The 27,900-nt window shown below is 39.2% G+C and overlaps 1 protein-coding gene and 1 pseudogene across 1 annotated transcript in view; one reads left to right on the forward strand and one right to left on the reverse strand.

Annotated features, from left to right (window-relative positions):
* The window catches only part of FARS2 (phenylalanyl-tRNA synthetase 2, mitochondrial), a 681,824-nt gene that overhangs the window by 635,781 nt on the left and 18,143 nt on the right, over positions 1-27,900 (forward strand). The window lies entirely within an intron of this gene.
* LOC118828095 lies at positions 23,639-23,985 on the reverse strand (annotated as a pseudogene).

A 27,900-nucleotide genomic window follows, 5' to 3' on the forward strand; every position in this document is an offset into this window, starting at 1 on the left:
GCAGAGTTGTTAAAGACTCATACATGCCAATGTTTTTGTTCAGTTGTATTCACTAGACTCTTTCCTCTCAAGGAAAGCCCCTTTGAGAAAATACATTTTCTTGCCCTCAACCCTTGATGCGCTGGAGCTATTAGCCAGAAACAGCTTGGGATAGAATAAGTAAAGCATATTTTTACATTTCTTAAAAATAAAATTGAAAAGTTTCTAAGAATAATTTTGTCTTTCTTAGGTCAATGATAGCAGTGGGCTAATTCCTTATTTGCTATTCTGGAAATGCACCTGTCTTCCTGCCTACTTCACTACCACACACCCTCATATTTTTGCAAGCCAACCTCTAACCTTTAAGTGTCACTAAAAGTTGGTGAGCCTTGGCTTCCTGACCTCTTTCAGAGCTTCAAAGTATATCCACACTGCCAAAGAATCAGAAATAAGCGGTGTCCATTTACTGGCTTAGCAAATTATGGTAAATAAATGTGATGGAATATTGCCACAACATAAAAAATGAAAGATACGAAGAATTCAGAGAAGCACAGGGAGACTTACATGAACTGATGCAGAATGATGTAAGTAGAACCAAGAAAAAACCATGCGTAATTATGCAGATGGAATGAACAATAAAATGAAATTAAAAACTTTATAATGATGAAAGTTAGACCCAGAGAAAAGCTGATAAAATGAACCTCCCTCCATTCACTGCAGAAATAAGGGACTAGGAGAAAGGAATAAACATAATCAATGTAGCTATTTTGGTAAAATGCTTTTTAAAAAAATCTTTGTGACAAGTGATATCTTGCTAAGTAGGGAAGAGAGGATATATTTGAAAATAAATATTATGTTAAAAATGTATCAAGGATATTTTAAAATAAATTATATCCACTTTCAAGAGGTTCCCAAGATGATGGCTGCTAGGCATGATTTTATGAATACTACTTGAATTAGTGAATGGCTAATCAGTGTGGGAAAGAAAGGGAACCACGCCTTGCTGTTCTAAGCAGATTCACTTTCTAGCCTAGACGTTCTCTTTATGATTCCTCAAAAATAAAACATGTTTGTGTTTCTGACTGTGAGGAAGTTGCCTTATGGAACTGGTCTTCAGAATGCTTCAGTCCTAGCATTATGATTCATATCTGAGCTTGTCTTGTTAAAAGACTGTTTGAAACCCTTGTCTTGATAAGTATGCCCCCAGAATACCTCCTAACTATTGTTCTTCCCTGAGACACCCACAGTCAAGTGGGCTTCTTCATATGTGTAAGTTCGACAGTGTCTGATTTTTCTCTTCGATCCAGTGTGGGGATGCAGGCTTCCTCCTGCACATCACTTTGCCTTCACTCCCTACACTTTTCTTCCCACTTCCTCCCACACTGCCTTTCCTTCCCAGCTTTCCCATCCCTTTGTTCCAAGTACAGTTCCTATAAAAGAATGAAGCCCTTGCCAGTACTAAAGGGGATATGGTTCCCTAGGATTTTCTCAGATTGTTTTCATTAGGTATGATTTTTTTCCCCTATCATATGTAATGCCTTCTAAGTATTGGCTTCTCTGAGATTTTGCTGGTATGGAGCACTTAGAAGAATCTTTTAAAGACTCTCAACAATTTTTTTCCTTTTTTCTTTTTAAAGATCTGGCAAATACCGATTAAAAAAAAAAACAAACCTATATTTTTGAGTATCCATAAAGCAAAGCAGAGGATTGGTGAGTGCCTATCATCAGCATTCTAAGGGAAAGGGGACTGAGAAGTACTATTTTAAGCATGTGCTCTTTCTAACCAAGACTCCTTTTTTAAAAAAGTTGTTATGAACTTGATAAATACCAACATGAACATCTCCATATACAAATGTAGAAATAGATAAGGTCCCTCCTCCCTTTTTTAGAAATTTTAAGAAATATAGGTTTTTAAAAAAAAAAAAGTGGGAAGCCTTTGTACTAATCTGAAACAGAAACCCTTATCAGTCTCTCTTTATCAATTCAGAAATAATGCAATGTCCTCCTTTCTTTCTGAGTGACACAGGCCTTCCTGCTGTTCCTTGAACTAAATATTCCGCCTCTAACCTTCAAGCATTCTCTGGAGGATTCTGGAGCTGTTCTCCATTCCTGGAATTCTTTCCCTCCTCATCTCATCCTGGCTTCACTGGCTTCTTTTAAATCCCAGCTTAAACCCAGCATTCTCCAGGAACCCTTTCCCAATATCTCTTACTGCTAACTAATGCCTTCCTTCTGTTGATTATTGGTGTTGCAGTAGATAATCAGGAAGACCTGAGTTCAAATGTGACCTCAGAAACTTGGTAGCTGTGTGACCCTAGGCAAATCACTTAACCTCTATTTGCTTCTGTTTCCTCAACAGTAAAATGGGGATGATAATAATAGCACCCACCTTTCATAGCTGTTGTGAGGATCAAATGAGATAATATTTGTAAAAGTGCTGGGCACATAGTAGGTGTTATATGAAACCTTATTTCCTTCCTGTTTCCTATATAAATTGTTTTACATAGTTATTTGATGTTATATCCCACAATTAGACCATGCTTTCCTTGACTAAAATAACTGGCTTTGCCGTTCTCTGTTTCCCTAGCACTTAGCACAGTGCCTAGCATATAAGAGATGCTCAATAAAAGTGTGATGACTACTCTTTGTTCGATCTGCTTAAAGGGATTGACATAATGACCCACCTCCATCAGTACTCTCTCTATTTCCCCCTAAGAGATTAGGAGGGCTCTTTGTTTATTCTGGGGCAGTTTGGTGAAACAGTGGATCAGGTGCTAAGTACCTAGCCTGAAGTCAGGAATACTCATCTTCCAGAATTCAAATCCAGCCTTAGATACAAACTATGTGACCCTGGGCAAGTCACTTAATTCCATTTGCTTCAGTTTCCTCATCTATCAAATGAGTTGAAGAAGGAAATGGCAAACCTTCCAGTATCTTTGACAAGAAAATCCCAAATAGGATCATGAAGAATTGGACACAACTGAAAATGACTAAACAGTAACAACAACAACAACAAAATTGATCATTTTAGTCCTTCTATGGAGGGGTAGGTAGGGTCCTTCCTTGAAGGACGTGTCCATAAAGAGGACTGGTGTTTTTTGGAAAATTAATCTCCAAGATTATATGAGTATTCTTACGCACTTATGAAGCAAAATATTGTTTTTTCCTTTACATTGATTTGTCTAACCAGGTTTTATTATTTTGTGAAATTTCCTTGTTCAAGAAAACTAGAAATGGTATTTTAAAGTATCTTCTGCAAGAGTTGTCTAAAGGCATGAGAGGACTCTGTCAATTTGCACATATCTTTCTAGCAGAAGAGCACTTGGATTTAGAATAATGATAAATTAATAAAAATGTTTCTGGCAGACTTGCACTTACAATGCAGAATACACTATCCATTTTTCTTGACAAAGAAGAGAAAAAAGAAGATTGTAGGTGAAACTGTGATCCTTGGTATTCACAGCTGTTTTGGGGTTTTCTTTGGCATATATTTAATTCAGCATGCTAGTTACAAAGCTGCCTCACTTATGTATGTTGCCCTCTGAAGCTCTTCTAACCTCTCTTCATTTTTTAAAAAAGGCTTCATTATTATTCTTTTTTGGCTTCATTATTGTTCTTATAACTAGTCCCCTTGCTCAACAAGTTCCACCTTTGTCTCCATCACCACTACCAACAACAACAACAAATCTCCCTTTTAATAAGTTAGTAATGATGTTTTGGTTTTCAATCCTGTCCAACTCTTCATAACCCTAATAAGTTAGCTTAATCAAGCAAAAAAGTCTACATGTTGACCATATCTGAAAATATATTTCTCATTCTGTACCTATAGCCCATTCCCTAGTTCCCTGTCAAGAAGTAAGGGAAGTGAAAAGTATACTTAATCTTCAGTCTTCTGGAGGTATAATTGGTCATTGCACTGATTAGAGTTCTTAAGTCATTTCTTATGGCACGATAAGATTCTATTCCATTCATCTACTGTCACTTGTTCCGCCTTTCATTTGATGGACACCCATTTTGTTTCTAGTTTGTTCTACATTTAAAAAGCGCTTCTACGAATATTTTATAATACTAGTCCTTTAGTTCTTTTATCTCTTTTAGGTTTATGCCAGTAGTGTTATTGGTAAAATCAAAGAGTGTACACAGTTCAGTAACTTTTGGGGCGTAGCTCAAAATTACTTTCCAGAATGGCTGAATCAGTTCACAGTTCATCTATTAAGTCACTAGTGCACCTGTTCTTCCACATCTTCCTCCAATCATAAGTTTCTATCTTTGTCAATTTTGCCAGTTTCCTGGGAGATAGAACCACAGAGTTGTTTTAATGTGTATTTCTCTTATTCATAATGATTTAAGCATTTTTCATATGGTTATTTTAAGACTGACCTGTTCATATATTTTGACTATTTTTCAATCAAAGAATAGCCCTTGTTCTTACAAATTTGAATTAGTTCCTTATAGTATATCTTGGCTATGAGACTTTTATCAGATAAACTTGCTGCAAAGATTTTTTCCCACTTAACTATTTTCCATGTAAGTTTAGCTTCATTGAATTTGTTTGTGCAAAAGCTTTTCACTTTTATACAATCAAAAGTATCCTTTCTATATCTTGTTTGGTTAAGAACTCTTATTCCCCTGTTCATTATTATGAAAAGTATATCCTCCCCTGTTTCTCTAGTTTGCTTATGATGTGACTTTTTATAAATTGGTCTTACATCCATTTGGAGATATGCTGGCATATGGAGATCTGGGTATGAACCTCATTTTTGCCACAATGCTTTCCAGTTTTCCCAATGAGTCCTTGTACCAGTAGTTAGGGTATGGGGATTTATTAAATACCATACTACCATATTTCTTTTCTTCTAGTTATCTTGTTCCTAATCTGTCCTACTGTTCAACTTTTTATTTTTTAATCAGCAAACCATTTGATGATTACTGTGTTGTGTGATATGAGTTATTATTGCTAGTTCCTTTAATTTCTCACTATTTTCCTCATTATTTCCCTTGTAATTATTGATCTTATTCCTCTAAATATTTTTTTTATTTCTCCTAGCCAGGAGGGTGCTGGTAAATGTTTAATACCTGGATCTTCAGGAGTAGAGGGGGTGCCGGGAAACACATGTACACAATACACTTTTAAGTTTGATCTGTATTATTAACATTTGCTACATTACTTTCTTAAGTCTAGACAGTCAACAAAACAATAGATCAGACTCTAATTTGTAGCATTCTGCCGATTTCCAAAGTATAAATGTTTGTACTGAAAATATAATAATTGGCTCTTATGAGTCAATATGAGCCAGCTCTTGATACACCACTACTTCTTGCCTTATATAATAACTTTTTAGTAGTTTGATTGATATGACTAAATTTAGGCAATATCATCATTTTTGCTATATTGGTACAGCCTAACCATGAACACATAATAACTTTCTAATTATTTAGGTCTGTCTTTATTTCTATAGGGTATTTTATAATTATATTCATGTGGTACCCATTGTGTCTTGTTAAGTAGACTCCTAAATGTTTTATATATTCTGTATCTATTTTTATTGAAATTTATCTAACACTTTGTTGGATTTTTGTCATTAATCTAAAGAAGAGGTAATGATTTGCGTGGATTTGTTTTATATCCTATTGCTTTACTCATGATAGTTTTCATTAATTTTTAGTTGAATCTCTAAGGTTCTCTAAATAGATTATCTTATCATTTACAAAAGGTAAAAATTTTGTTTCTCCTTTGTCTATGCTTATTATCTCAATTTCTTTTGTTTGTTTGGTCTCATGTCTACAGTAAGCATTTCTAGTATCAAATATAGTGGTAGTACTAGGTATCCTTGTTTTAACAAATTTAATTGAAAAGGCCCCTAGTGGTTTTCTATTACTTACAATGTTGACTCTAGGTTTTAAATATATACTACTTATCACATTAAGAAAAGTTCTATTTATCTTTCTGCTTTTTAATCTTTTTAACAGGCATGATTACCGATTTTTGTAAAAAACTTTTTTCTATATTTATGAATATAATCATGTAATATTTCACTGAAATGATTTATTATATTTATAATTTTCTTTATTTTAAATCAATCTTGCATTCTTGTATCCAAACAGATCTCTTTTAAGCACATTTCTGTAGCCTCTTTATTAATTTTTATTTAATATTTTTGTACTGATATTCATTAGAAAGAGATAGAAGGTGTGGTAGGTGCTGGGAATACAAATACAAACAAAAATAAAGGCACTTATTGCTCTTAAGGAGCTCACATTCTAATGAAGGATGACAAAATATAAAAGGATACTGAAAAGGGGTGAGGAGCAAGGTGGAAAAGTAGTCTAGGGAGTCATTGGCAGGTCTGGGGTTGAAGTGAGTATGGCTTGTTAGAGATATTGACCTATAGTTTTCTTCATCTGCTTTGTCTCTTCCTGGCTTAGGTATTAATACCATATTTGTATCATAGAATTTTGTAGGACATCTTCTTTTTTCATTTTGTAAGCGGTTTATGTAATATTGGAATTATTCTTTCAATGTGTGATAGTATTCAATAATAAATCTATCTGGGTCCTGGGTCTTGTTTTTTTTTTTTTCCCCTTTGCAAGTTTATTGATGGCTTATTCATTTTTTTCCTCTGAGATTGGGTTATTTAAATGATCTATTTCTAGCAATTTCATTTATTACCCTTTCATTTATTATTAATTCCTCATTTTCATTTTTATATTGATAAATTAGTTTTACCTCTCTTTATAAAAATCAGATTAGTAACAATTTTTTATTAGTTGTAATAAAAAATTGTCACTAGTTTTGAGGTGTTTTCAAGCTCCTAATTTTATCAATCCAGTTCATTTTTTTGCTTTCAATTTTATTGATCTCTCTTTTTTTTCAGGACTGGGGGGATATTAATTTGGGGTTTTGAACATGTTGCTTTTTTAGCACTACAGAAGGTTTTCATATTGTCCTTCCCTCTTCTAACCTCCAGTAACTTACCTGCCCATTCTGGACACTGCTTTAGTTTTTTCTCCCTCCTCTTCCAAATTCCCTTCCCCATACCTTCTTGATGAGGACAATGCTTCAAACTTCCAGCTTATTCACTTGAGTTCATGCTAACTTTCCTGGCAAGATAACTCTTCCAGCACTCACAGCTTCTGGCATGTGTGTGTTTGTGTAATCCTAGACTAGATAATGATGTTTCTCTTTAGATTTTTTTTATCATTATTCTATATAGGTTTTTGTTTGTTTTTTAAAGATCTGCTGGAGTATATGTTAGAGAGCTACAATCCTCCTCTACAGTCTTTCAAACTAGCATCTTAACTGGAAGTCCTTTTCCTTTATCTCAAAAAACAAAACATTGAAGTAATCAGAATGGAAGTTCACTGAAAATGACTAAGAAGCAGCAACTCTTTGAAGCGTGTCTAAGATGAAATATTACTCACATTTATCACCTACTTTCAAAAAACTCATAGGACCACTTATCCCACTTCAGACCCTCATCCCCTGTCACCTGGATTATTGTAAAAGTTCCATTTACTTCACTAAGCAGTTGCAGAGTTCTGAGGAAGGCTTCCTTTCCATGTATCTACGAATTTGTCATATTTGTGTGAAACTTGCCTCAGAGGAAATAGATTGTCTTCATCTATACCCCTCAAAACTTTCTGACTCCAATTGCTTTGGTGTGACAGTACTCAGGCTGGAGATGTTTAGTTTACAAGTAGAAGGTAGCATAGTTTAGTGGAGGAAATCCTGAATTTGGTATCAGGAAATGAGCATTCCCGTTCTAACTGTGCTCCTTATTCTCCTTGTGTCTGTGGGCAAATCATCTAAACCTCTTTGGACCTCAGTTTTCTCATCTGTAAAATAAATTGATTGCACTCAATAGTATCTTCTCATCTTCGCCTCCTGACTTCCCCGGCTTCCTTATATTCCCAGGATAAAGGTCCTGTCCAGCTTTAAATCCCGGGATCTTCTGTTTCTGTCATGATGACAACTCTAGGGCAAGGTTTCTTAACTCCTTTCTGTGTCAAGAACCCTTTGGCAGGATGTTGAAATTAGTCTTCTCAAAAAAATACTTTAAATGTGCAATTTTTAGAAAATGAAATTAAAAGAAAATTAATTATATTAAAATACGCTTTTCAAAATTTAAAAAAAAAATTTCACACCCTCCAAGTTAAAACCTCTGTTCTAGATTCTGTGTGCCCACCCCATTTGGGGCGATCTTCCAGGGAACCCTGCCTTAAGAGGCTGCATCTCATAGCAAAAATTATGCATCGCCTTTCTTATGGCTATTGAGAGGCTATAGTATTGCTATTGATTTATAGCAGCACTTAATCAATGCAAGGAGTTTCGTTGTCTCTTTGTAACTCTTCAAAGAGCTTGAATATTATAAGGTTAAAGTGATGCTTTATAATAACCTTATGAAATTTTAATGCAAGCATTTGATCAGTAACAAGCCTGGCTAAGAGCAAAATCATGTTAACTTTTTAATGCTTTTTCTGCTGTAAGGTTAGAATTAAACCTCCTCAGAAACTGTTTTCAGATTTTGTAGTTCTAGGTAGGAGAAGTCATCTTCTCATTTCAGCCTCTTGACTTCCCTGGCTTTTTCAAGTACCAGCTAAAATCCCACCTCCTACAAAAAGCCTTTCCCAATTCCCCTTAATTCTAGTGTCTTCTTTCTATTGATTAGCTCCAATTTATCCTGTGTATAGCTTGTTTGTATGTAGTTGTGTGCATGTTGTCCCCCCATTTAGACTTCAAGTTCCTTGAGAGTAGGTACTGTCTTCGCCTTTTTTTGTATCCCAAAACTTAGCATAATGCCTGGTGCATTGTAGGTGCTTAATAAATGCTTACTGACTGACTGACTTGGTTGAAGTATTCTATGAACAGAACTTCTGATGCAGGGGATGAAGAAGAGTAAGGAAGCATTTATATAGTGCCTACTATGTGCCAGGCACCGTGCTATTCCTGCCTTCAAAGAGCTTACAGCCTAATGGCAAAGACACTGCACAAAAGGAAGCTGAAAGGGAGTGAGGGAAGGGGTGCTCAGAAGGATACCTGGCCAAGTTCCAATGGAAATCAAGCAGAGCAACTGATGGTAAATGAAGTATTGGTGGCACATGGACATTTAATATACCATGTCATCTTCCCTCCACTCATCAACCATCCCTACCCCCCACATCCCCAGATTAAGGAAAGCTGGTGCAATGGATAGAGCTCTGGTCCTGGAGACCAGACCTGAGTTCAAATGCAGCCTCAGGCACTTATTAACTCTGTGACCCTGGGTAGATCACCTCTGTTTGCCTTGTTTTCTTCAACTGTAAAATGGGGATAATAATAGCACCTATTGCACATGTTTGTTGTAAGAATAAAATGAGATAATATTTGTTCTTTTAAAAAATCACTTAGCATAGTACATGGCATACAATAGGCACTTTATAAATGCTTGTTCTCTTCACTTCTCCTGCCCCCATCCAATAAACTCTAGTAGCTCCCTACTCCTACTAGGATCAAATGTAGACTCTTTTGTTTGCCACTTTAACTTCTAGATATCTAGCCCTTTCCTGTCTTCTCGTCTTCTTACATGTTACTCCCCTCCACTCACTCCACAATCCACCCATGTTGAATAGGCCAGCATTCCTCATTTTCCATTTCTCATAGGTAATACTCCATCTCCTGCCTTTGAACTAGAATGATCTCCCTTTTTGTAGAAAATCCCTGGCTTCAGTTAAGGCTGAGCTCAAACATCACCTTCTGTAGGAGACCTTTCCTGTTCCCCCAGCTGATAGAGCTTTCCTCTTCTAGGTCACCTCCTGTCTAGTATGCATACATCTTGCACATACCTGTTTATGCATGTGTGGTCCCCTGCATTAAAATGTAAACTCTCTGAGGGCAGGAATTGGTTTTGCTTTTTTTCCTTATGTCCCTAGAGCACTTAATAAAAAAAATGCTTGTTGATTTGATGACTAAGTCTTCTCCTCTGTGCCTGGGTGTGTTGATATATCCCATGTGCAGAAATGTTACTGCTTTTCTAGTAGTGTTCAAGGCTCAGTATGTCCTCTGAGGCAAAAGAACTGTGATCATTCAAACTACTTCAGAGGTTGGATGAAAATCATAAAAGTGTTCCTGCCATTCAGACAGGCAAGCGCACCCCTAAGCTGGCAGCCAAGTAAGTCAGTATGCTAGGATAGAGGAAAATTGTACCTTTCGTAGAGCCCTTCATGAGTAGGTACCAGTACTTGACTTGGAGTCCAGGAGATCTAGAGGTACTCAAAAATTTGAAGGGCAGATCCCCTCCAATTTTCATCCAGTAGTTCAAGGTCATTCCTCTAGGTAAATCTTTGAGTAAAATCTAAAAACATCATTGCTGTACGTGGGATCCAATCCATTCAGGCACTAAAGAAAAGACTTAATCATTAGTATTTGGTGCCTGTATGCCACCAAGTCATGTCAATAAGTCAAGTTAACAAGCTTTTATTAGGTGCCCGCTATGTGCCAGGCATAGGCACTGCTAATACAAAGAAAGGCAACAAGCCGATGGGGGAAACAACTATGTACAAACAAGATATATATAGTAAATTTTGAAGATAATCATAGAGAAAAGGCATGAACATCCAAGGGCATCACAAAAAGAATTCTTTTAAAAATTGGGATTTTAGCTGGGACTTAATGGAATCCAGAAGATGGAATTGAGGAGAGAGAGAATTCCAGCCATGGGGGAGAGCCAGTGAATGGAGTCAAGTTTTGAGTGACAGCAAGGATGCCAGTATCACTGGAGGGAGAATAAGGTGGTAGAAGCCTGAAAAGGCAGAACAGGGCAAGGTAATGAAATGGCTTTAAAAGCCAAACACAGGATTTCATATTTGATCATGGAGGCAATAGAGTTAGCAAATGTCCATCAAATGAGGAATGAATAAACAAACTCTGGTGTACGAACATGATGGGATATTATTGTGCAAGAAGAAATAACAAATATGACAGATTCAGGAGCACCTGGAAAGGCTTCTATGAAACTAATACATAGTAAAATGAGCAGAACTAAAATCATAATCTACATGATGACCATAATAGTGTAACATAAAACATATTCATTTATGTTCCTTAATTTCATAATAAAAAAGCATATGCATATTCAGAAATAGTATACCTGGGTAAGGTAATTAGAAGTACATCCATAGCTATGATAGCTCGTGCTTATAGAATGCTTTAAGGCTTTGCAGAACACTTTATAAATATTTCATTTTATCCTTACAAAGAACCTGGGAGTTAGGTGCTATTACTACCTTCATTTTACAAGTGAGGAAATTGAAGCAGATAGAAGTTAAGGGTCACACAGGGTCTGAAGCAGTATTTGAACTCAGGGCTCCAAACTCCAGGTTCAGTACTCTATGCCACCTAGCTAACCTTGTCTTTGATAAGAAAACTATCTCATCCCAGACTGATTGGCACTTAAAACTTCCTAAACTATTCTATCTAAGTATAGATGCCTCCTTAGTCCAACTCTCTTATAGCTCCAGAAGAGAAACCCATCTTCCTCAGCAGAGAACCTCTCTGTTCCTCTCTAATCATTTATTTGGGATTGGCCCACCAGCATACTTTATATCCAATTTGTCGGTCTATTTTCGAATCCAAAAATTACTCTCCACTAGCCAGGAAGCCCCCAGAATGCATGGTGGATTTGTGGGTGTTCCATCTACATTCCTACTTAATGACTGACTAACTCCCTGGCCAGTGCCCCAACCCCAGTTGAGGGAAAGCAGGTAAATGCAAGGTTCTCTAAACAAATGTACCATGTCTGAAAACATATACGATCTATGATGCTGTCAAACAATTCTAGTATTAAATGACTTTTTTGTGTTAGCAGCTTCTCAGGTTGGCATATTTTGGTGACCAAATACTTGCTCAAATGGTCAGGGTTCTAATATATATCTAGTATACACATTCTAGTGTACATCAAGTACATACCTTCACTGATTGGACTTTTTAAAGAATTATTAACATTGTATCATCAGACAGCTAAGTGGCACAGTGCATAGAATGCCAGGCCTGCAGGCAGGAAGACTCATCTTCCACAGTTGGCCTCAGTACACTTACCAGCTGTGTGACCCTGGGCAAATCACTTATTCCTGTTTGCCTCAGTTCCTCATCTGTAAAATGAGCTGCAGAAGGAAATGGCAAACCATTACAATATCTCTGCCGAGAAAATCCCAAATGGGGTCACAAAGAATTGGAGACGACTGAAAAATAACTAAACAACAACTTTCTCCAATGTACAGATATGAGCTGGGACAGCTTATATTTGAACAAAAGAGTGAAAAAATCAATAATATAAAAATTGAATCATCAGAATGGCAAGTCTAGAAAAGACGCTTAGTACTAGAAGTATGACGAAAGGAAGCATATTAGTGGCAAACGAGAGAATTTACACTCAACTCTTAGCATCCTGCCTCCTGTATCAGTCTCTTGGGAATCTGATTGCATAGAGAACCCTGTTCTTGATCCTCCCAGGTTTCCCCAATGCCTTTGGCCTCCATCACCACCTTTAGTAGAAGGGGGTCATTTTATTGTTGGGTAAGAAGCAATTATTTTGAGAGCCATGAGACTGTAATGGCCCTGGTAGGAGAGTTGCCAAGCATTCACACTTCATTTTCTATTCCTGTGGTTTAATGGGCCCTGGCTTTTTATTTTTTCAGCAGGTTTTTGTATATCTTTTGTAATTGATTTTTTATTAGTTCTTTTCAAAGACATGGGAAAGTACAATTTGTTTGAAAAAGCCCAGAATATCTATTTGCAAACGGGGAACAAAGAAAACTATGTGCCCTTATAAAATACCTTTTATACACCTTTGGGTGCACTCCAGCTTCCTCTGAAGTGAAGGAATGGTAGAGGGACATCATAAACATCACTGTTAATAAAAAAGCCAAATTTCTGTATTCTATAATAAACTTATGTGGGATTAATTGTAATGTGAACTTTCCTAACCAATCGCAATTTTGACCATTTGATTGGTAAGGGATCCTAACATGTCAACATTGATTGATTATCAGAGAGAGAGAGAAGCAGTGAGGGAGTAGGGCACAGAAAGAGGGCCAGCTAGGAGTCAGGATGATGGACTTGCATTCATGTCTTGCTTCTTACCTTTACTGATGTATAACATTAGGGAAAATCAGTTAACTTCTTAGGGCCTCAGGCAACTCTTTAAAACGCTTCAGTTTCACCAGTCCTTGCTGATTTACACTGGTAGAAGGAATTTATTCACCAGATGAAATCATAGGGCCTGATTCCCTCTACCCCCAACCCTAACAAAAAAGGAGGGCCTGGTATGGACATTCCTTCCACCATTGATATAGAAGGCTGGGTACCTTTCCTATAAATTATAATCTTGCAGAGTTGTGTGGTAACACTGAGAGATGAAGTTACTTGTCCAGAGTTGAACAGCTAGTATATATCATTGGCAGTAGTCTGCATCCATTAAGCTACAATTCCTCTCATTTTCCCTCCGTTTGAGCTTGAGGGTGCTGTTACTCAGTCAAGAACACCTAAAGCTCTCCTGCCACCAATAATTCCTTCTTCTTCTTGCAATTACAAATGCAATTCATTTAATTTCTTTGCCTTCCTTGGCAGCCATCATATAATTATCTTTTTTGCACTGCTGAGAGTTACATAAGGTCAGTGAGGCTCTGGATGGAAGCAGTTAGCAACCTACCATTGTGAACAAAGACTGTGGCCTATTCACCAGGCAGCCCTTACCATGCTGAAGGAGAGAGAGGAAATAAAAAAAATTCAGCATGCTCTTTTTCCATGCTGGTCTGTACAATTTGTGTGTTTAACAAATGCCACCTCCGTTCCTGCTGTGTGTAATAACCGTTTGCACGACATATGGCAGCCCGCCTCATCACTGTCAGGAACCCTTGGCTCCTCCTGTTCTCTGGACTTCTATACTTTATGTTCTCCCTGCTGGGATGGGATGATAGAGCTCTTCAAAGAAGGGTGCTATGGTAATACCAGTATGATGGGAGATACCCTTCATGTAATGGATCAATCGATTATTGTAGGGCGTAGGTATGACCAGGTCGCTCCTCTGCTCCAAAAGCTTCTTTGGTTCCCTATTGCCTGTAGGATCGAATACAGAATCCTCAGCCTGATGTTAAAAGCCCTCCACAGTCTGGCTTGAGCCTGCTTTACCAGCCTTGTCCCACATTATTTTCCTTCATGCTCTCTACGTTCCAGCCAAACTGGACGTATAGCCATACGCCTGCACAAGTCGTTCCCTCTATGCCTGGAATAGGCTTCCTTCTCAATCTCTGTCTTTAAGAACTCTTATCTCCATTCAGGGCTAAGCTCAGTTACTCACCTATAAAATGGCAAGCCACGCCAGTATCTTTGCCAAGAATACCCCAGATGGGGTTATGAAGGGTAAGGACACAACTGAACAACAACTGAATGATACAATCTCAAGGTCGGAACTCACCTTTTTACTCATGTTATCACCCTTCAGGAAAATGTAAGCTCATCGAGGGTAAGGTCTGTTTCTTTTTTAGTGTCGTAGTCCCAGCAGCTAAAAGTACCCTAATAAGTTCTTTAAACTTTAATCTGCAATGTCAGATTATATTTAGCAAGAGCAGAACCAGGAGAGAGTGAGGTACAAGTCAGGGCCCAATGTAAACTAATGCATGACTTTGAAATCAAGTCTAGTGATGCATGTCAGTGATATATTATGTCATGATCAGGAGGCCCAGGAATAAGGGCAGAATCTATCTCGGTAGCTCTTTTGGGAAAGGTGAAGAGTCAGAGAAGAAAGATAATGCATGTTACATAAAGGAAACTTGAAGCCCAGAGAAGGAAACTGATTTGCCCAAATTAACACAGTGAGTTAGTAGCAGAAGCAGGTTTTGAACCCAGCACAATGCCTGGCACATAGGAGGCCTTCTTTCCACTGCAACATTCTCCAAGTTCATACTTACGCTTAGCAATGTGCCTTCCTTAGAGATCATTCAGTTAAGTAGCATTTATTAAGCACCTACTATGTGCCAGGCATTGTGCTACCTGCCAAAGATACAAAGAAAAACAAAAGACAGCCTTTGTTCTCAAGGAGCTTACAATCTGTGGGATGGGATTGATATCACCTTGATTTACTCTGTCCCATGAATAATTCTGTCCAGCAGTGCAGGTCGTTTGAATGTCTGGTACCAAACAAATGAAATATTCTTAAGTGACCCTAATCCTTGGCCAGGGTCTGTTTGCCCTCTGATCTATTTTTGTGTTTCCCGCCTTGCTAAGAAGTAACCCTTCAGGTTGGACAAAACTGCTGTAGTTGGTTAAGGAAAGGTACAGGAAAAGGGGCACTGGTTTTCATTTCAGTAGAGCAGACTTTCTTATCCTTTATTGTGCCATGGACCCCTCTTGGGGTCCTTAGGTGAAGCCTATGGATCCCTTCTCAGACTAATACTTGTTGCCTACATTTATAATTGAGGAAAATGTTCAATTTGAGTTGGAAGTCAGTGGGGGGAATATTCATCCCCACCCCCATCCAACTTTACAGAGCCTCTGAAATCTATCTACAAATCCCATCTGCGGACCCCAGGTTAAGAACTTTGAGTGATGACTTCTTGCATGGCAACTATGCCAGCCATAGTTTGGGTGCTAAATGACCTCCCAAGCATGGAGGCTATTTCTGAACAGTGTTAAAAATCACGTGCAATTCTCTACTTTTTAGTCTATATTTTGATTGTAAATCTTCTCTTTTCTTGAAATTATCAGATTTAGGTATTGGTGTTTCTGAAAATCAGAACTTGAAAGTCTTTATTTTAACAATCTTCTAAAATTTCTGAATTTTTGTTTTTGTCCTCTACTGAAAGCTCTTATGCTCATCCATCAGTTTTCATGGATTTGTTTATGACCTTCAATGCACACGGATGTCCCAACATCCTTGCACTCTTTGCATGTTCTCATGGCCTTAAATGAAACCATGAGCCAGTTCTAAAGATTAAGCCACCTCCCTTCTGTGGCCTTCCTCTGTAGAATAAGGAAGATCAATTAAATGACCTCTGGCTTCCCTCTACTCAACTCCATGACTCAGTTTACAATCAGTTCACAGTTAATTCATATTGCTCACAGTCTTGCCCCACCACCTCAAAAGCTCTCTCTTCTGCCACTCTCTTTCCTTTCCTTGACATTCCCCCTCCATCTTTGTCTTCTGCCTTTACTTGCTACCATTCTCAACCCCATCGTCTATTCCTCCTCAATCTTCTATCCAGTATCAGAGCATGAGTCCTCATACCTTCCAAGTAGTTTGGTTTTTCCCTCCCACCGTGCCTCTCCAACAGAAGTCCTCTTTCATGGACCCTGCCTTCTCTCCTGGGCTGCTTGGGAGGAAGTTAGACCAACGTTTTTTTTAATACTGACTGTCTTAGAAGCTGTCTTGTCTAGTGGAAAGGCTATATTTGGTGCTATTAGCACGGTCTTTGCAAAAATGCAGTGAATGACTGACTAGTTTCTTTGTTAGTTTAAATGTCTAAACCAAAAATAATGTGTTCAGGACTTTAGGTATCAGAATGCTTCTAGCTAGTGTGACACCAAGGCTTCCTTGGTCATTGTCACTCAATGTCAATCAATTAAACAAGTATTAAACACTTACTGTGTACTTTGTACTGTGCTAGACAATGGGCATACAAAAAGCAAAGAATGAAACAATCTCTAATTCTTGAGGATCTTCCATTCTAGTACCTAGCATAGGTATTGCTGTTTTAGCTTTTGGAACTACCACAATACCAAAGCACTTTCTTCTTACCCTGGGTTGCAAGATGTGAACCTGAAAGAAATGACATGTTTCTGCCTCAGGAGCACTTTGCCTTTTTTATTTGCATGACATTGAATAAACCCATACCAAAGAGGCTGCTAGGTAAACGGAAACTACCCGATTCCTGGTACCCTTATTCTTGTGCTGGAGGATGGTCAGTGCAGGACACCAAGTCTCCCCAGTGTGAATTTCCATCTTTGGAGCAATGACAGTTTGGGGACAAACTGAATCAATGATTTGCTTGAGAGAGAAAGAGAATGAGTAAAGAAAGGCAGGAGGGAAGAAACTGCGTAAAATTCTTTTGAAGAACAAACAGTGTTACATCTCCTTACATGAAGTATAGGCCATGCCCTCAAAATTCTGAGTGGAATTTCCACATGTGAAAGATGCTATGGCCTCAGGGTCCAATCCCAGCATGATCACTTCTACCTTCTGACATTTGGACAATTTCTAAAGGAAAAAAAAAGTCACGAAGGCATTCATTCTCCCCCTCAAAGAATTTTGAAGCCATAATATAGGTGCAGCTCTTGGCAGACAGCCAAGTAGTCTTCCTTTCCCACATTGGGGGAAGCAAATCCTCTCATTTTCAGGGAGAGAACATAAAATTACTATCTTTTAAAGGTATCTCATTTGGGAGGAGCAGCAGCATCTGACCAGAGAGTTTACTCTTCATGAGCTAAGGGTGATGAATCGACTACTAGTCTTTGCTGTAGGGCCCAATAAACTGTTCATTTTCCCAGCACAGACACTGCATTCTATAAGGAAATATCTTATCTCCAGTCTTTTACTGCAGCTGGGCTGAATTCTAAACATGAATAAAGCATGGGTCCTGCTGGAGATGGCAGCATCTTACTGGGTGGGCTTTGCCACTTCATTCTAATCCATCCCATTCCCCAAACCCTCAACCCCAGCAAGACACCAAAGAAAAGAGGCTATGCAGGATTTGTTACATCTGGCAGGTGCCAACTTGTTGCATGGTACAATTAGCAAGGGAGCACTGTTGGTGTAATCAAGTCCCTAGTCTAAGAAAAATTTCTGCTTTTGTATAAAAAAGGTTGAGATTGCTTTTCACATCCTTAGCTGCTTGTCAGAATCACAGAATCTCAGAGTTGAAACTCTAGTTCAATCTGTCCCTAGGCAGGAAACCTCTCTAAGTGATCCCCTCACAAATGGGCATCTGGCCTACAATGGAAGATGTATAGTGAGGGGTAGCCCATTGGCTTTTGGAATATCTCTGGCTAGGAAGTTTTTACTTATAGCCAGCCTAAAATGGCATCTCTGCAGCCTCCACCCCCTTTGCTCCCAGGTCTGCCCCTGATTTTGTTGAAGAATTATCATGACCCCCACCTTTATTTTTTTTCTTCCCTCATAAAACATTCTCATTCCACTAAATTAGTCCTTATATGTTATAATATTTTTAATGTATATTTTTATTTCTCTTGTTAAATATTTGCCAATTACACTTTTAAAAATTTTTAACATTCATTTTTTAAAATTTTGTGTTCCAAATTGTCCCTCCCTCACTACTTGAGAAGCCAAGCAATATGATCTCAATTTTACGTGAAGTCATGTAAAACATATTTCTATATTAGCTTATATGGCATAACCTTGAGACTCCTCATGGTCCTAATTACTCTTCCTTTGAATATAATCCATTTTGTCATTGTTATAGGTGGGAGTGCTAGAGTGAGGAAGACTTGAGTTCATATATGGCCTCTTATTATGACACTTACTAGCCGTACGACCCCCCACCCCCACCCCCAGGAACTCACTTAAACCTCTATTGGCCTCAGTTTCCTTATCTGTAAAATGAGCATAATAATAGTACCTACCTTCCAGGGTTGTTGTAAGGATAAAATGAAATAAAAGTGCTTAGCACATAGTAAGTAGAACATAACATTATTATGTTTAATATTGTTATTATCATTATGCCCCAACCAAACACAGTGCTCCAGATGGAATTTTACAAGGGCAGAGCATTCTAGACATCTCCCTAAATGCAAACTCAGATCCTATTAGATTTGGGGGGCGGGGCGCTATGCTATATTATCGATTTGTTTTGAGCTTGATCTTTCCACTTAAAACCCCCAGATCTTTTTCCACCAGTCTTATATTTTATTCACCTTCATGTATTCCGTTTATCCAGCAATACTGATCTTCTTGGGGTTCCTCATATTCAACATTCCATCTCCAGACTGCTGTCCCCCATGCCTGGAATGCTCACCCTCCTTGTCTCTGCCACCCAGCTAGCTTCCCTGACTCAGCTCTAATCTTACCTTCTAAAAAAACCTTTCCCAGTCTCTCCCCACTATTAGTGCCTTCCCTCTGAGGTTACCCTCAATTTACATATTATTACATACATAGTTGTTTGCATGTTGTCTCCTCCATTACACTATAAGCTCCTGGAGGGCAGGGGCTTTCTTTTTGGCCTTTCTTTATATCCACAGTGCTTAGCATGGTAGTTAGCATAAAGTAAGTGATTAAGAAATGCTTGCTGCTGACAGAGACTGTCCTCTTGTTCATATGTTTATGAATTTGTTTTTTAAGCTCAAGTTATGGGACTTTATAATTTCCCCCCATTAATTTCATTTTCTTATAGACTCAGCTCATCATTCTAACTGCTGAGGTATTTTTTATCTAGATTATATCATCCAGAGTGTGAACTATTCTTCTCAGCTTTGTATTACCTACAGATTTGATAAGTATACCCTCTATGCTTTTGCCCAAATTTTTGATTAAAATGTTGATCAACACAGATCCAAGAATATATTCTTGAGGTTGTGCAACAAAGGTGTCTTGAAGGAGATGGTGATGTATAGCCTGGAGAGAAGACTTGGAGAATGGAATAACTGTCTTCATTTATTTGGAGGTCTGTCACTTTCTGGAGTCAGGGAAGACTTGGCTTCAAGTGTGGTCTCAGATACTTAATAGCTGTGTGACCATGGGCAAGTCAGTTAACCCTGTTTGCTTCAGTTTCTTCATCTGTAAAATGACCTGGAGAAAGAAATGGCAAACCGCTCCACAGTCTCTGCCAAGAAAACCTCAAATTGGGTCACAGAGAGAGTTGGACATGACTGAAACAACTCAACAACTTTCACATGAAGGGAGAAATAGATTTGTATTGCTTGGCCCCAGAAGCCAGAACTAGATGCAGTAGATGGAAGTTGCAGATTTCCTTTCAATGTATGGGAAAACTTCCTGAAAATTAGATGTTAAAGAAAGGAGTAAACTACCTTGGGAAATAGTGGGTTCATTGGAAGTTCCAAGAAAAGTCAAGACAATCAGCCACTTGTTGGTTATGTCATAGAAAGATTCTTAGGTAAAAGTTGGTCTAAATGGTTTCTAAAACCCTTACAGCTTCTACATTCTGTGAAATATAAAAGACTGTGTCAGGGGCAGCTAGGTGGTGCAGCGAGTAGGGCATCAGCCCTGGAGTCAGGAGGACCTGAGTTCAAATTCGGCCTCAGACCCTTGACACATGTACTAGCTCTGTGACCTTGGGCAAGTCACTTAACAATTTCCCTGCCAAAAAACAAACAAACAAAAAAAACAAAAGAACGTGCCCCTATGTAGCCATCCCTGTTTACCTGCCCCAGCTTCCATCATCTGTACTTGTCTTCTTAAAACCTGGCTTGACACATAGCTCCCTCTTTTCCTCCTCATCTAAAATATTTCTCTCTTTTATTTTTTAGTCTTCAGAATTTCACTTTTGAGAGCTTCTTTTCCTTCTTTGATTGACCTTTTCTGTAGAATCTCATCCATGGATACTGTCTTCTCTCTGTACCTTTCAAAATCTGCTTTCCAAAAATTTAGGGTGTGTGCCAGGCTATGTCCAGCACTTCTTGAGGGATGAACTTATCGACAAGGCAAGAAAGGATCTACTCTGCCTTTGGCATAGAGAGAATCCCAGTAGATATCGGGATCATTAAAACCTCCCTTTCTAGGGCATCTTGTCTCTGGGCTAGGATTGTGATCTGTGTCCTGGACCCATCCATTTCTTTGTATCTGTAGCATACTCCAATGGTGATGTTGCTTCTGTCCCCCCCCCCCCCATTCATCTTTATTCAAATGCTTTACTCAAATGTTCTTCAACTCACTGGTTCCTAGATTTCTTCTTAATGCACAGTACTTCTCTCTCCTTTCCCCACCATTTTTAACCTATCCTGTTCCTTTAAATGTGTTTGCCCCTCTAGAGCTATATTCTGTTCACTGATCTCATTGATATCTCATTGATATGTTCCCCCCCCCCCCCCATTAAGTTCTACAATTCATCTTGTTTGTTCTCCATACTTTGTGCATTGGTGTGTAGACAGGCATCTTAGACCATGGATTTTATTGCTGGTGCATTTCTTGGATTTCACCTCCTGTGTATTTCTAGGCATCTTTGCATCTCTTCTTTAACCCACATTATGACTTCTCTCGAGGTTAGCTAACTTCATAGAATCGTGTAGGAAGCTTTTTCTTAGCTAATCATCTGCAATAAACAAATTTGCATTGTACTTATTTATATTTATGTCTTATTCTCTCTTTTAGAAAATAATTTCTTTGAGGGCAAAGACTGGGTTGTTTTTCACCTTTGTATCCCCAGTACCTAGCAGAGTACCTTGTGCTTTTTTTTTTTTTTTGGTGGGAAGAGGGTATAGATTTGTGATTTAATCAGTGTAAGAGAACTCCTTCTACTGATTCAGCTTGGCAACTCAGATATAATTCAGGATCCTGGAGAGTTGCCTGGGAGCACCGAGAGGTTAATATTACTTGTCTATGGCCACATGACCAGTGTATCGCAGAGAGAGCAAGCTTGAATCCCAGTGACCCCAAGGCTGGCCACTATGCTTTGAACTGTCTATCCTGCCTCTCTCATACTCCTAGAGTTGACTTGCATGAGGGCTTGCTGAATTTTTTCAGGATTCCTCCCAGGTAACATTGTTGTTCATTCGTTTGAGCCATGTCTGACTCTTCATGACCCCATTTGGGGTTTTCTTGGCATTTCTTGCCATTTCCTTTTCCAGCTCACTTAACAGATGAGGAAACTGAGGCAAACGGGGTTCAGTGATTTGGCCAGGGTCACATAGCTAGTAAGCGCCTGAGGCCAGATTTGAACCTAGTCTTCTTGACTTCAGGCGCAGCACTCTATCCACTGCACCACCAGTAACATTAGCTACCACAAAAAAATTCCGGAGTTGTTTAAGTTGTTCATGAATCTTCCCTACCTACTTCTCTAGGAAGAGGAGCCAAAAGTACAAAATAAAAGGAGTGGGAAAGAGTAATCAAATTAAATTTAAAATTCTGAAGCCCAATTTCTGTTTTTCCAGCAAGGAAAAGGGCAAACAGCCCTTTCTGGAGCCTTGAGGTTGCAATGGGGAAAGGTGGAGGGAGCCTTTATAGTTATACTAAACTCAGAGTTGATAAAAAATAAGGACGCCCAGACTTCCAAGCACCCAGGTAGACATCCTTTTTTTCTAATGAGCAAAACAGGGTTATGGGTGATTAGGAAACAGGAGAGCTCAGCAATCCATTATTTGAACTACTCGTACACTGTCCACGCCAGTGTTCGTTCTGCCGAGAAATCCTCCGCAGGAGAATCATTAAATATCCATTTTCCCTTCTGTGCTCTTCCTAACCTTCTGGAGGATGGTGTTTCTTCCCTTCCTCACAGGCCAAGTGAATGAGTGGCTCCTCCGCTGCTGACTGTGAGCCCCTGCAGGGTCCCTATTCAGGCTCTTGAAATGATGCTGTGCTAGTAACAGGACTGGACTCACTTTCTGAGGTGTTTAAGTTCTGCCAGCAGAGGGCACCCTACCGATCTACCTCCTCTTACACTGGTTTTGCCATCCCTAATTGCCCACCTCTTCAGATGTGCAAGTGCATCTTCCTGCCACATTATCTGGAAAATGTTTCCCTATTCTGCTCAGCCCTGCTTCTTCCCAGGGCCACTCCAACTTGGGTTGACCCATCAGAAGGCCAATTTAAAATACTTTTTAAAAAAATTATGAACTTAACAGAAATGAACATTTCCTTATAAAGAGAGCAGAAAGGGAATATTGCATTTGAAACAGTGAACCTCTATCCAACTAGCCTCTTTCACAGCACCCCTTGAAACCTATCCCCACAGTATTATTACTAAATTTCGTTAGATCATTAACTTTTCAGCCGACCATTCTTCCAACTCTTCATCTTAACTGAAACCTGTCCTCACCTTGAGGCCACTGTATTCCTTGGAGTCCTCTCCACTTGAGGCCAGTTTTCCAACTACGCCCAACTCACAAGTCCAGGAGAAGGTGTGGCCATTCTTTCCCCTCCCCCTGCTGCTGATTTCAGACCCTTCCTCTACCACTAACCATCAGTAACCTTTCCTTTTCTGAGATTGATGTACTCTGTTCATAGCGTCTTCTCCATATTCTTGTTGCTCTTGTCTACTGCTCTCTATCTAAGTCATTCTCCTGATTTTCCCAGTGATTTTAGTATACTCTACTCCATTACCTGTCATCATCCTCAGGGACTTAATCGTTTATATTTAATGCCTCTTTATCTGCTTGCCCTTACAATTCCTCATCCTCCTCAGATCTCATCCCTAATCCAATTTAGACACACACACACACACTTAAGTGGTAACATCATAGGAAATGATAGTACTTTTGAAATCGTACTACTTCTAAGACATAGAATTTTAAAATTCTACTCTTGCCACATCTGGCTATCCTACCTCTCTATCCAACCCCCATTTACACTAAACTTTTGCCCTTGGTATATCTGGTTCTTTAACATGTCTTTTATTCTTCTCTAGCTTCATTCGACTACAAAATCTTATTTTTTTTTAAAGATAGACCAACCATTTCATTTTTCTCTGATTGGTTCGGGAATGTTGATGGACGGGTAACTGTTCACATGGGCTTTGGAGGAGGTCTGGGGGCAGCACCTGCAGGTCTGAATCCGGGTGGGGGCATCCAATCCTTCTGACCCTCACGGGAGCAATTCCTCACTGCCTTGCTGTGGATCATGCAGCTCACACAGTAATGTAATTTCACATACAGTTTGGGCAGCACATGGGAGTCGAAGATTCTGGCTTTGGAGATGTCCCTGATGGCGCAGCTTCCACGATGTTGTGGATGACAAATTTCTTTATGGCCTTGTCCTTGGGCACGCAGCAGGGGCAGTTGGTGCAACGGATGGGCTGCACCTGGCCACGGCCCTTTTTGGCTTGCCCATTGTTCCTCCTCTTCTTGGTCATCTTGGAAGCCAGGAACCAAAAAAGCTCGACTACAAAATCTTAATGCCATCCATGGTCTTCTACTTTGACATTTCATTAGCTATGATGCTAGAATTCCTTTCCTCTTTGATTTTCTGCCATTTTTAAGCCATGAATCTTCATCCCTGAGTAGTCTTCACCATTCAGTTTCTTTGCTTCTGTTCCACTAAATTCTCTGGAGGAGGTCTAAAATTTAGCTGCTTTCCCCATTACAAGCCAATGGTGTATAATCTCAGCTAGACCTTCACTAGTGTTATCCTTTTCACCTCCTTAACTCATTATCCTAGCAGCTGTTCCAAACTCTTTCTATTCATCTCCACACCAAAACCCTAAACTCTACATGAGTGAGAAAATTGAAATCATCCCTCAACTCTCCACCTCCATTCCTCAAAACTTCCCCACATTATCACACACTCTCATTCTTCCCTCTTGTTATAGAAGTGAAATTTCCTGCCAGTCCCTCAACCTGAGTCTTTAATCCTACCCTCCTTCATTCCTCTAGGACCTTCCTCCAGCAGCCTTCTCCATCTCACACACTGTCAGTCTCTCTTCACTGGCTCTATCTCTCATGTGCCTATAAATATGGTCACATCTCAACCTGAGAAAAACCTTTCCCTGCTCCTTCTAAATCATCACTGCCCTATCTCTCTCCTCTCCTTCACGGATAACCTTCTTTAAAAATTTTTTTTTTACACCTAGTGCTCACTCATTCCTCACCTGCTTTCTGGTGTCTTTCACTATTACTCTACTAGAAGTACTTTATTAGCTTACCAAACGACCCTCCAATTTCCCAATTCAATGGTCTTTTTAAAATCTTCATCTTCCTTGCCCTTTTATAATGCTGGTATCTAACCCCCTCCTATTGGATTTTCCTCCTTTGGTTCCAGAGACTGCACATTCTCTTGCTTCTCCTCCTACCTCTCCAATCATTCCTATTGTCTCTCTTTGCTGACTCTACATACTCTTCTTGACTCCCTAATGTAGATGTTCTCCAAAGGTTTGTCTTTGGCCCTCTTATTGAACTCTGCACATTAGCTCCCTTATTGATCTCATTCACTGTCGTGATTTCAGATACACTTCTTGGCAAACTCTAGTTGGAGTACTGTATTCAATCCATCCATTTTAAGAAGCATATTGATAAATTAGCATGTAAGAAATTGAGAAGGCAATGAGAACCTTGAGGTTTTGTCCATTGATGATCGTTTGAAGGAATTGGGGGTGGTTAAGTCTAGATAAGAGAAGACTACAAGGGCACATGATAGCTGTTATCAAGTTGTCCAAAGTCATATAGAAGAGTAATCACACCCATTCTAATTCCTATAAGGGTTCCTTTTGAAGAGCTCCCATGTTAGGGAGATCACTGCTTCCAGAGATAGTCCATCTTATCTTAGGATAACTGTAATGTTAGAAAAGATTTCTTTACATTTATCCCAAATCCACCTCTCTACAGCTTCTATCCATTGTTCTCAGTTCTCCCCATGGAGCTGGGTAGAACAAGCCGAATCTCTCTTCCATATCTATTCTTTCAGCTAAGTCTTCCCTGATCCCAAGCTAAACAGCCTAGTTTCTTCAGCTAATCATCCCAGTCCTCTCACCATCTTGATTGCTCTCTCAGTTATACTTCAGTTTGTCAATGTCCTTCCTAAAATGTGGTATCCAGAACTGAACACAATGCTCTGGTTGTTGTGTGCTTATAGCAATAAGCAAACCTATCATGTGTTTCCCTTTGTGGCTGCCGTGTCACACTGTTGACTCATATAGAGCTTGCACTTTGCTAAGATCTCAAGATCTTTTTTTTTCCATACAGTTGTCTAGGCATGCCTTCTCACCGATGCTGTACTTAAGTCATTGATGCTTTTAATTCATGTATAGTATTTTACACTTAGTCACACTGGTATTTGTTCCATTATTTCAGCTTGATGAGGTTTTTTTATCCTTACTCTTTAGTAATATGCCGTCTCCTTCCAAAACCTGTGTCCTGTGAAATTTTGTTAAGAATATCATCTGTACCATTATCTGAGTCACTAGTAAATTACATTGAACAACACACCATCAAAGCCAGACCCCTGGGGTACTCCACGAAAGAGCGCCCCCTTCCCTGGAAGTTCATGCTGAGTCACTGATGACCGATTATTCTTTGGGTCTAGTCATTCAACCACTTCTGAAGCTATGTAACAATACTGTATAATGTGGTTCTTATTTTTCTATTGTGTCCATAGGAATTGCATAAGAAATGTTGTCATTCTATCAGACTTCAACAGATAGCGCAGAAGTGCTTCGCAAACTTTAAAACACTAGAGAAAGCCATTACTATTATTTGTTATTGTCATGGTTGTTGTTATTATTATTAGGAATAAGAACTCTACCTGTGGTCCCATCAATCAGTGTGAGGATTGCAAAGTTGAGGATACTCCCTTTACTAATGGAAGTTTGCACCTTTTCTTCTTAGAAAGCTGCCTTATAGCCCTGAGAGGACAAATGAATTGCCCATGATCACACATCTAGGATGTGTCAAAGGCAGGATTTGAACCGGCTTTTCCTGGTTCTGACCCCACCTTTCTATCCACTGCACCATATACCCATTTTATATTGTTGTTGTCATCATTGTTAAGGGATTGCCTGGTCTGCCAGTATTATGATCCTGTCACATGAGGAAATGAAGTTAGTCTGTCAGGACCTAGCCTTCTTGGACTCGTGCTGCCTTCCCTGTCTAAATGCTCAGAATCCATCAGTTTAATTGTATCTTCCAGAATTTTGCAAGAAGTCAAAGTCAAGCTCAAAGACATGTAGTTCAAATGCTCCACTGTCCTTCCTTTTTGGACACTCAGAACCTCATTTGTCCATCTCCAGTCCTGCGGCACCTCTTCTGTCTTCCATTAGCTTTCAGAGACCACCAATGATGCCTCAGCAATAACATCACAAGTTCTACTTTGTGATAGAAAGATTGGGAGGCTTGGTGTGAGACCTGGGGTCCGAGCCTGGCTCTGACACTTAATAACTGTGCAATCATGGGCAAGTGACCTAATCTCTCTGAGCCTTGGTTTCCTCATGTGTAAAGTTGTTGTTGTTGTTGAGTCATTCCTAACTCTTGGTGACCCCATTTGGGATTTTTTTTTGTTTTGGGTTTTTTTTTTGGTGGGGGGGTGGAAGATCCTAGAGTGATTTGCCATTTCTTTCTCCAGATTGTTTTACAGATGAAGAAACTGAGGCAAACAGTTAAGTGACTTGCCCAAGGTCACACAGTTAGTAAGTGTCTGAGGCCAGATTTGAACTCAGGAAGATGTTTTATCCACTGTACCACCTGGCTTCCCCATGTGTAAAATACAGATATTAATAATCACCTGGCCTACCTTAGAAACTTGCTTTGTATTATATAACACAAGTTAACTGTGGGCACAGTTTGTCCTGGCCTGGGAATTTATCCCCTACCAATTCCCTCTTAATAGTTTTTCTTTTCCCTTGAAATCTGAAAATCATTATTCTTGATAGAGGAAACAGAAGCAAATAATTGGTGCCTCTCTGGTGCACTTATCCTTAATAGGAACATAGATTTAGGGCAGGAACCTTGGAAGTCATCTAATGCACTTCCCTCACTTTATAGATAAATAAACTCAGGGCTCAACAAGTTAAGTGACTCCCCCAAGGTTACAGGGGTAGAAGTTTCTGAGTGTGGACTTGAATCCAGATCCTTTAATTTTAAAGCATGTGCCTGTGTGTGTGTGTGTATATGTGTGTGTGCATGTGCACATGTGGTGTGTGTGGTGTGCATGCATGTGTGTGTGTGTGTGTGTCTTTAATTTTGAGGTTTGCTTCACAAAGGCAGGGACTAAGTCTTATTCAAACTTCACATCTTTCCCAGTGTATAACTCAGTGCTGTGCCCACTCTGCTCACAGTAT

This window comes from Trichosurus vulpecula, chromosome 1, assembly GCF_011100635.1.
Source record: "Trichosurus vulpecula isolate mTriVul1 chromosome 1, mTriVul1.pri, whole genome shotgun sequence".
Lineage (NCBI taxonomy): Eukaryota > Metazoa > Chordata > Mammalia > Diprotodontia > Phalangeridae > Trichosurus > Trichosurus vulpecula.